Raw genomic sequence first — 10,326 nt, 5'->3', positions numbered from 1 at the left:
TGTTAAAAGGGAAAAAAAGTTATTCCAGATTGTTTGGCACATTCCCAATAGTACTCGCAAGAAGCAGATTCAAGCCATATATGCAAAGCTGTAGCGTATATGGATTATTATACTCTCTCCCAGCTTAACGGCCTCCAACTTTTCTTGCACAAAAGTATTTATAGGCCAGCATTTCTATCTCCTCCCAGCAAAAGCTTGGGAAGAATTTGCAAGATCCATTGAATAGAATTTAATTCTCCCCCCCCCCCTCCCTCTTCCGAACAGGCCTGTGTCAGCAGGGTACAGTTACAACAAGAGAATGTATTACAGCTTATCCAATACTTGGCAAGTTCTGAGTCTTAAGGAGGGCTATTTTGTACTACAAAGATGAATGCCCTTCACTGAATACTAAGAAAGAGAGAAAGGAAAGCTACCAAAAAAAATTGAAAGAAGGTTTCTCAAAGCATCTTGCAAAGTTTTGATTTTTTTTTTTTTTTTTGGTGGGGGAAGAAAATGTAGAAATGCCTTTTTAGAAGGAATGGTATCTTATGTAGATCGGTTTCTTCTCTCTTGTTCTCGCCTGCCCACTTCTCGACCCCAACGAAGCTGGCAATAAAGCAGTAGGAAGTTATTGCAGAGCCTAAGACAGCATCATGGGAGTATTTATTTATCAGATGCCAAGAAATAGAAGGGTGAAAAAAAAGAGAAACTCTCAAAGTTAGATTCTGTTCAAAAATTTTTTAAAAAACAAATATTCTTAGACAGAGATAGAAGTGGGAGTTCTTTAGGGCTAAAGTTCAGATATTTTTAATGGAGCGTTGCTATGTGATAAATTTACACCAACCAAAATTGTGTGCAGAGGTTGCCACAAAGAAGAAGGGAGTTAATCTATTCTCCAAAGCACCTGAAGGCAGGACAAAAGGTGTTAACACCACTTCATAATGCATTGGTAAAATGACACTTGGAATACTGCACCCAGTTTTAGTCACCTCGATTTAAAACAGATGTTGAGACTCTGGAAAGAGTGCAGAGAAGAGCAACAAAGAGGATTAGGGAGCTGGAGGCTAAAACATATGAAGAACGGTTGCAGGAACTGAGTATGTCTAGTTTAATGAAAAGAAGGACTAGGGGAGTGTTGTGGCCCAGCAGAAGCTGTTGGAGCTGCCGACAGACTCTGATACTGAGGGACCTTATGAGTCAGCTCTGGAAGATGTGGAGGATCCTGGGCAGGGTTCAGTCTCCGAGCAGGGACCAGAGAGGCTGGTTGGCCACCAGGAGGGGCCTGAGGCATGGAGCAGCGGTGAAAGCCAAAGGGAGTTTGTCCCTGATGTCAGGCAAAGAAGGGCGGAGAAGCACAGGCAGCAATTACAGAGACATAGAAGATAATCAGGGCCAGGTGCTTGTGCTTAGGCTCCTCCCAAGAGAGTATATAAGAAGAGACTTTGGGAGGAGATGTTTTGCAGGACACAACCATTTTACTAAGCTGGAGAAGCTCTTGTGTGTATCTCTTATCTGTGGGAGTCTGGGTTGCTGCCAAAGTCTTGTCTGTGAGTAATTACTGTGAATAAAGTGTGGCTAACAGTAATCTTGTGTCGGCGTGACTCACCATACGAAAGGGGGGGGTCAGAACAGGGAGGCATGATAGCAGTGTTCCAATATCTAAGGGACTGCCACAAAGAAGTGGGAGTCAATCTATTCAAGCAACTGAGTCAAGCACCTGAGGGCAGGACAAGAAGCAATGGATGGAAACTAATCAAGGAGAGAAGCAACCAAGGACTAAGGGGAAATTTCCTGACAGTGGGAACAACGAATCTGTGGAACAAATTACCTCCAGATGTTGTGAATGGTGCAACATTGGACGTTTTTAAGAAGAGACTGGGCAACCATTTGTCTGAAATGGAATAAGGCAGGGGTGTCAAACTCGATTTCATTGAGGGATGCATCCGGCTTGTGTTTGACCTTGGAGGGCTGGGGTGGGCCTGACCAGGAGGCCCATGGCCAGCTTGATGTCACTCGTGTTGGAGGTGCCTGTGGTGGCCCAAACACTCTGCCAATAAAAATGGGCTTCCAAGACCCGTTTTCAGCTGCAACGGCCTCCTGCAACCCTCTGCCAGCAAAAATGGAGCTTGGGGGGAGGGAGAACGATGTGCAGCCTTTGCAAGCTCTTTTGGCGTAGTGGTTAAATGCAGCACTGCAGGCTACTGCTAGATCAGCAGTTCAGCGGTTCAAATCTCACCGGCTCAGGGTTGACTCAGCCTTCCATCCTTCCGAGGTGGGTAAAATGAGGACCCGGATTGTTGTTGGGGGCAATATGCTGACTCTCTGTAAACCGCTTAGAGAGGGCTGAAAGCCCTATGAAGCGGTATATAAGTCTACTGCTATTGCTATTCTGGCTGCGATGGCCTCCTGCAACCCTCTGCAATGAAAATGGAGCTTGGAGAGGTCTCTTGCGGCCAACCCCGTGCTCCATTTTCACTGGAAGAAGCACCGCGGGTCAGTCCTTCACTGTTTCCAAGGTGACTCTGTGAGCTGGATCCAAACACCCTGTGGATCAGATCTGGCCCCCGAGCCTTGAGTTTGACAGCCCTCGTATAAGGTTTCCTACCTGAGCAGGGGGTTGGACTAGAAGATGGCCAAGGTCCCTTCCAACGCTGTTATACTGTTAAATTTGATATTAAACCAAGACACAGAGAGTTTGATTAATCCGAAGCTTTACACTGGGGGAAGCACCACTTTGCATGTTTATAATGTCATTGTACAGTACATTGTAAAATGTTTATTTATGTGTCAGTTGTGTATTTTATGCTGGACATGCCTCGTCGGTGACCAAAATAAAGTCCTTTGACTTTATGTACAAACAATTCCTAGAGACTTGTAAAAGTTGCACACATTTTGAACATCAGAAATCTTTTGACCTTGCATTCTCTATTTCTAAGGATGTAAGATATTGACAGACTGGAGAGAACCCATGGATTAATTAAACGAACCGATTTTAAAAATGTGACCTAAGATGCCACATGGAGTAAAATAAGCATGATTGAAGGGCCCTTATAAATAGGAATCCAATGGAAACATAACTGCACGTGTATACCGATGTGTAAATAAATCAAAAGCCCAAATTGACAAGAAATATTATTTTAGTTTACTCATGCCCAACTAGGTGTATCCTGCAGATTACAGGTTACAACTTACAACAGTTCATTTAGTGACCAAAATTACAGTGGCACTGAACAAAGTGACATGAGTTTTTGACACTTACGACCATTACAGCATCCCTTGGTCACATGATCAAAATTTGGATGCTTGGCAACTGACTCATATTTATGACGGTTGCAGCGTCCCCTTTGTGACCTTCTGACAAGCAAAGTCAATGATTCATTTAACAACCGTGTTATTAATTTGACAACTGCAGTGGTTCGCTTCACAACTGTTGCCGAAAAGGTCGTAAAATGGGGCAAAATTCATTTAACAAATAGCAACATAAATTTGGGGTTCAGTTGTGGTCATAAATCGAGGACTACCTGCAGGGGTGAAATCCAGCAGGTTCTGAAGAATCAGTAGCGGAAAAATTGAATAGTTTGGAGAAATGGCAAATGCCACCTCTGGCTGGCCCCAGAGTGGGGTGGGAATGGAGATTTTACAGTATCCTTCCCCTGGAGTGGGGTGGGAATGGAGATTTTGCAGTATCCTTCCTCTGGAGTGGGGAAGGAATGGAAATTTTGCAGTATCCTTCCCCTGGAGTGGGGAGGGAATGGAGATTTTGCAGTATCCTTCCTCTGGAGTGGGGAGGGAATGGAGATTTTGCAGTATCCTTCCCCTGGAGTGGGGAGGGAATGGAGATTTTGCAGTATCCTTTCCCTGGAGTGGGGTGGGAATGCAGATTTTGCAGTATCCTTCCCCTGGAGTGGGGTGGGAATGGAGATTTTGCAGTATCCTTCCCCTGGAGTGGGGTGGGAATGGAGATTTTGCAGTATCCTTCCCCTGGAATGGGGAAGGAATGGAAATTTTGCAGTATCCTTCCCCTGGGGTGGGGAGGGAATAGGGATTTTGCAGTATCCTTCCCCTGGAGTGGGGTGGGAATTGAGATTTTGCAGGATCCTTCCCCTGGAGTGGGGAAGGAATGGAAATTTTGCAGTATCCTTCCCCTGGAGTGGAAAGGGAATGGAGATTTTGCAGTATCCTTCCCCTGGAGTAGGAGGGGAATGGAGATTTTGCAGTATCCTTCCCCTGGAGTGGGGTGGGAATGGGCACACGGGAAGGTTGTTACCTTCCCAAGAAGGTGGTATCTATTTATCTACTTGCATTTGCATTTTTTGAATTGCTAGGTGGGCAGGAGCTGGGGCAAGTAATGGGAGCTTACCCCATTGCGTAGAGTTCAGGTCTTGAACTTGGACTGTCAGCTCACCAGCTTCCTGAACTGCTGAGCCATCATGCCCCACATATTGCCCTATGTAGTAATGAGAAATTCTTCCTGAGCTCCTACAGTTCATTTTCCCAAAGTGGGGGAACCAACTCCCCTTCAGGGGTGCTTGTCAAAGGAGAGGTAATATGACACTGCTTTTGTTTCGCAGCATCTTGGAATCTTGAATAATACAAAAATGCCCTCTAGACATTTTTTTTCAACTAAAAAAAAAAATGGGATGCACGTTATTGTTTCCCTACAGAGGCCTGAATAGAATAGCTAAGAGGTTCCAGAGGGATTTCTTTAGTTAAATTCCACTCATGATAAAGGTTTTGCATTGTTTTTTTATCCCCCACCCAAAAAAAGCCCCCATCCATGAAATAAAGAGGGGATGAAAAAGGATGCCACTGATGCCCTCAGTACTGCTGAGTTTTCAACCTTCCTGATTTGTGGAATATGGTACAATCCCACTGGAGCTTATTAAGAGCCCTATAGATAGAAAGCCATGGAACCAGGCACAATATTCATAATATGTCATTCAAAAGTTTGAAAGGATTACCAAGTAATTACACAGGACTGCCCCACCTTAAGGTTAATAGAGAGTTCTTTCTAGCAGAGGAAGGACAGATGGAGAAAACAGAGGAAGCAACAAAGCCTGCTGCCAATTACCTGCCAAAGACCCATTAGATCACACAGGGTTGGCCTCCTCCGGGTTCCGTCTACCAGCCAATGTCATCTGGCTACTACCTGGGGGAGGGCCTTCTCTGTGGCAGCGCCGGCTTTTTGGAACGAACTCCCCGCCGAGATTCGGACCCTCACCTCTCTCCAGGCCTTCCAAAAAGCCGTTAAAACCTGGCTGTGTCGGCAGGCCTGGGGTTGATGAGTTCCCTTCCCCTCTCGATCTGTGTGTCTGTTGGTTATTTTAAATGCTTGCATTTGTAGTTCTTGTGTTTCCCTTCACCTCTTGGGTTTGTGAGCCGCCCTGAGTCCCGCTGGGAATAGGGCGGCATATAAATAAAATGAAACCTGAAACCTGAAACCTGAAAGCATTTATAGTCACTTATATTTACAGTCTTATAGATAAGACATTTATTGCTTAACTATGGTTTTTCATTTGTATTACATCGTAGTACATTGCATTTTATGCAGGATCACACTACAGATGGATAAATCAATCCATTTCTTTCGAAGTCTAGTAAGTTCCATATTAAAGCTGTGGTAGTTTTGGGCAGAAAAAGATGAAAATTCACTAAAACATTACAAACAACATGTATATTCAAGGCAGTGGTGGGATTCAGCCAGTTCGCACCTATTCGGGAGAACCAGTTGGTAACTTTCTAAGCAGTTTTGGAGACCTGGTTGTTGGAAGAAATCTTTTGTTTTTTCCCACTTTACAGGGCTAATCCTGTAAGGAAACATTCTGGTGTTGTTTCTAGACTAACCTTTATTGCCCTGCTTACAGAAACTGCCTCTCCAGTTAACCTTTATTACCATTGTAACAACTAAGGCGAAGCGCCCGTCGATCTGAGTGACATTGACTTGGCCACGCCCACCTGATCACATGACCACAGAGCCCCACCTACCCAGCTGGTCATTAGGGCAGAGAACTGGTTGGTAAATTATTTGAATCCCACCACTGATTCAAGGGAACTTCCTTTTCTGTCATAAATATATTAGGGATATGTGGATCCTCAGAATTTTTCTTTGCTTTACTGCAGTGGGTATCAACCTTCCTAATGCCGTGACCCTTTAATACAGTTCCTCATGTTGTGGTGACCCCCAACCATAAAATTATTTTAGGTTTTCCGTATTTTTTCGAAAATATGTGTTTTCCGATGGTTTTAGGTGACCCCTGTGAAAGGGCCATTCGACCCCCAAAGGGATCACGACCCCAAGATTGAGAACTGCTTCTTTACTGCCTTGTTTTGAAGGGAGCCTTCTGAATCAGTGCATAGGGGGCCAGGTTGTGGTGGGATTCAACCCATTTAACAAGCAGTTTGACTGAACTGGTCCAAACTGGCTGAGTCCCACCCCTGGGGCCGGGGGAAGGGAGAATTGATCTGTGATTTTGATAAGAGCTAAAAAATAAAAACCCATAGTTACCTTATTGAGATTGAAGATAGAGGATGAAGATTGCACGTATTTTCAGAAAATGTACATGCTACTCTAAATAAAAAATAAAAAGACGAAGGAGACACAGAATATTATTTAACGCTGAATAGGTTTTTATCAAAGGTTAGAGACAAGTGGTAGAAATTAGATGAAGAAAGAGTATTGTTATGTTTGAGTAAAATATGAATGTCATTTATAATCATATGTATGCTAATATATTTAACAGGAACATAAACGAGCAAATATAATTATAAATATGGTTAGAATTATTTTGTTATATCACTATTATTGCTATCAGTATATGTCAGTGATTGCTAACCTTTTTGCTGTTGCTTGTCAAAAGTGTGCACACCAGTGGTGTGTTCTGGATTACATTCCAACTGGTACAGTTGGAATGGTCCCAGCATCATCCATGTGGACGTGCACAGCTGCTTGGTGGAGCATTGTGCAGCCGCAGTACGCCCCATGTGCATGCATGGAAGAGCCAAAAGCTTAACGCACAAGTAAGGAGTGCGGGCAGGCGAGTGGGCCCTCCGGAGCACCACAGCGGAACAGTATCCAGTGCTCTGGGCAGGATCCGGTACGCCCATACCGGGGCGTACCGCCTACAACCCACCACTGGTGTGCAACCATAATGCAAGGCGGGGGGCATCTGTGCATGCGCAGTGGAGCTGAGTTGGGGCAATGGCTCATGTCCCCACAGGTTCTGTGTGCCATAGATTCACCATCACAGGTATATGTGTTATCTATTTTTTCTTTTGTGAAATCGTACGCCCATTCAATACACTGTATTCCAAATACTTATTATATAAATTTAAAAAAAACTTGACAGGAAAAAAGAAGGAAAGAAAATGTACATGCTACTCCTGGCATTCCTTGAAGTACACCATGAAGAAGCATGTACATTTTCTGAAAGTATATGCAATCCTTATCCTTTGTCTCCAATTTTATTTCCACCATAGGCATAAAGTCTGTGGGATGACCTTGGGCCAGTCACTCTCTCTCTCTCTCAGCCCTAAAAAGGAGGCAGTGGCAAACTTCCAAAAATTCCCACATCTAACCATAGCAGGAAGTTAGGGAAGGGCTATGCCATTGTTTGTACCAAATCAATCATCAGTCCAAAATATCAGCAACCTTTTAGACTCTAGAAAGAGTACAGAGAAGAGCAACAAAGATGATTAGGGCACTGGAGGCTAAAACATATGAAGAACGGTTGCAGGAACTGGGTATGTCTAGTTTGATTAAAAAAAGAGGATTAGGGGTGATAGAGCCGAGGTGGCGCAGTGGTTAAATGCAGCACTGCAGGCTACTTCAGCTGACTGCAGTTCTGCAGTTCAGCTGTTCAAATCTCACCGGCTCAGGGTTGACTCAGCCTTCCATCCTTCCGAGGTGGGTAAAATGAGGACCCAGATTGTTGTTGGGGGCAATATGCTGACTCTGTAAACCACTTAGAGAGGGCTGAAAGCTCTATGAAGCGGTATATAAGTCTAACTGCTATTGCTATATGATAGCAGTCTTCCAATATTTGAGGTACTGCCACAAAGAAGAGGGAGTCAAGCTGTTTTCCAAAGCACCTGAAGTCAGGACAAGACGCAATGGGTGGAAACTAATCAAGGAGAGAAGCAACCAAGAACTAAGGAGGAATTTCCTGACAGTGAAAACAATTAATCAGTGGAACAGCTTGCCTCCAGAGGTTGTGAATGCTCAAACACTGGAAGTTTTAAAGAAGAGATTGGATAACCATTTGTCTGAAATGGTATAGGGTTTCCTGCCTAAGCAGGGGGTTGGACTAGAAGACCCCCCCCCAAGGTCCCTTTCAACTCTGTTATTCTATTTCTTTTAGGGTCAAATTTCAAAATTCCTTATTGCTTTACCAATTGGTCCAAGTTGACTTCAACTCCAGCCGAGGTGGTGCAGTGGTTAAATGCAGCACTGCAGGCTACTTCAGCTAACTGCAGTTCTGCAGTTCGGCTGTTCAAATCTCACCGGCTCAGGGTTGACTCAGCCTTCCATCCTTCCGAGGTGGGTAAAATGAGGACCCGGATTGTTGTTGGGGGCAATATGCTGACTCTGTAAACCGCTTAGAGAGGGCTGAAAGCCCTATGAAGCGGTATATAAGTCTAACTGCTATTACTTCAAAGTTTACACTTAAAATCTGCCTCTCTTAGTTATGAAAATAGTTTTGTTTTTTTCCAGGAGAGGGGTGGTAAGTTTTGAATTTATGTCTGAAAGAAAGGGCTACATCCACCGCTTGCAGCTAGCAAATTTGTAACTGTCTTTCTGACATAAAGAGCTTGGAGCAAGGACATTAAAAAAAAAATGCTACTAATTCTGATGGATTGCAAAGAATGTCTCGTACAGTATGTACATTATATAAAGTCTTGAAAGAGAAACTAAATCTGTCTAAAGGTAAGTGACTCAGTGAGAAACGATGACCTTCTTATTTTATACTAACTCTGGTTGGTGTAAGACTGTCAGAGGGAAACAGTTGTCCTACCCTGGTTATCCACCCCTTTAAAAAAATTGATTATGCAGATAGATTTTGATATAAAAACTCAGCTTCATGGGAGAGTTCCAAAACCACCACTTCTAATAATAGTAATACTCCTGGAGGATTGTAATAGCCCGCATTCTTTCAAGTTATTATTCTACATTGTGAAGCTCCTAATGTAAAGATATTAAAAAGAGAAAGAAGTAAAGTGGAAACAAAAATGATATAGGAATCAAATGGATTTCTTTTTTCCAAAGCGATCATCTCAATGACTAAACATTGCGAGAGAAAAATAGTCCAGGAATCATCAGCCTAATAGCCTGGGTAGATGTAATTCAAAAGAAAGTTTTCTTCCAGTTGATTGCAAAACTTACAGTCAATGTTCAGAGCAGCAAAGGTAATTCCAAACACAGACAATCAACAGATGCCACAATCCCATCATTTACACATATACCTGTTGTTCTGACCCCCCTCGTTCCACATCCAAGCACACTCCGAGCCAAAGATAAGTTACAGCATTTAATTAACAGACAGACAGGTCCTTGGCAGCAAACTGGCTTGGGCAGCAATAAACACAGATAAGGCTTGGCAGCAATCCAGCCTGCCAAGCTCACAGTAATGTCCTCCAACATTCAGTCCTGTGTTGACTTCTGCAAAGAGGGGCGTGTGCACAAGGAGCCTTTTTATAGTCTGGAGAGGAGCCTAATGACCACCAGCTGAGTGCAATTGCCGCCTGTAACTGCGCAACTGTTCCTGACGCCTAGTAGCTCTTCGATGGTGTGCATCCAGGAACAACTCACTACTGGCATCCGACTCACTCTCCCTTGTCTCCTCCCCACTGGTCCAAGGCTCTGGCGCCTCCTGGCGGCCAACCAGCCTCTCTGCGCCCTGCTTGGAGTTGGAACCCTGTCCAGGGTCCTCCACATCCTCCAGAGCCGACTCATAGGGCCCCTCGCTGTTGGAGTCTGGTGGCAGCTCCAACAGCTCCTGCTGAGCCACAACACCTGTACACACCTATGTTCCAAACATACAGTCAGTGCAGGGTATCAAAAGAATAAACAGGTAACTGAATAGTCAATAACAGAACCAATCCATTTCCGCTCATATCAGAAGTAATTCAGACAGCAAATTTGGTCTAATGTTGAAGACACCAAGCAAGAAAACTTCTAGTCCTGCCTTAGACAGGAAAGCTAGGTGGGTGAGTTTGGGCCATTCTCTCCCTCTCAGCCCAACCTGCCTCACAGGATTGTTGTTGTGAGGAATACAGAAGGAAGAAGTATTGAGTACAGTGGTGGGTTTCAAAAAATTTTGGAACCTACTCTGTGGCTGTGGCCTCCTTTGT

Source organism: Thamnophis sirtalis, unplaced genomic scaffold (genome assembly GCF_051295495.1).
Source record: "Thamnophis sirtalis isolate CommonGarterSnake01/CBP01778 unplaced genomic scaffold, rThaSir2_p1.2 scaffold_2, whole genome shotgun sequence".
NCBI classification, from domain to species: Eukaryota; Metazoa; Chordata; class Lepidosauria; order Squamata; family Natricidae; genus Thamnophis; species Thamnophis sirtalis.
Note: the sequence above shows the minus strand (reverse complement) of the source record.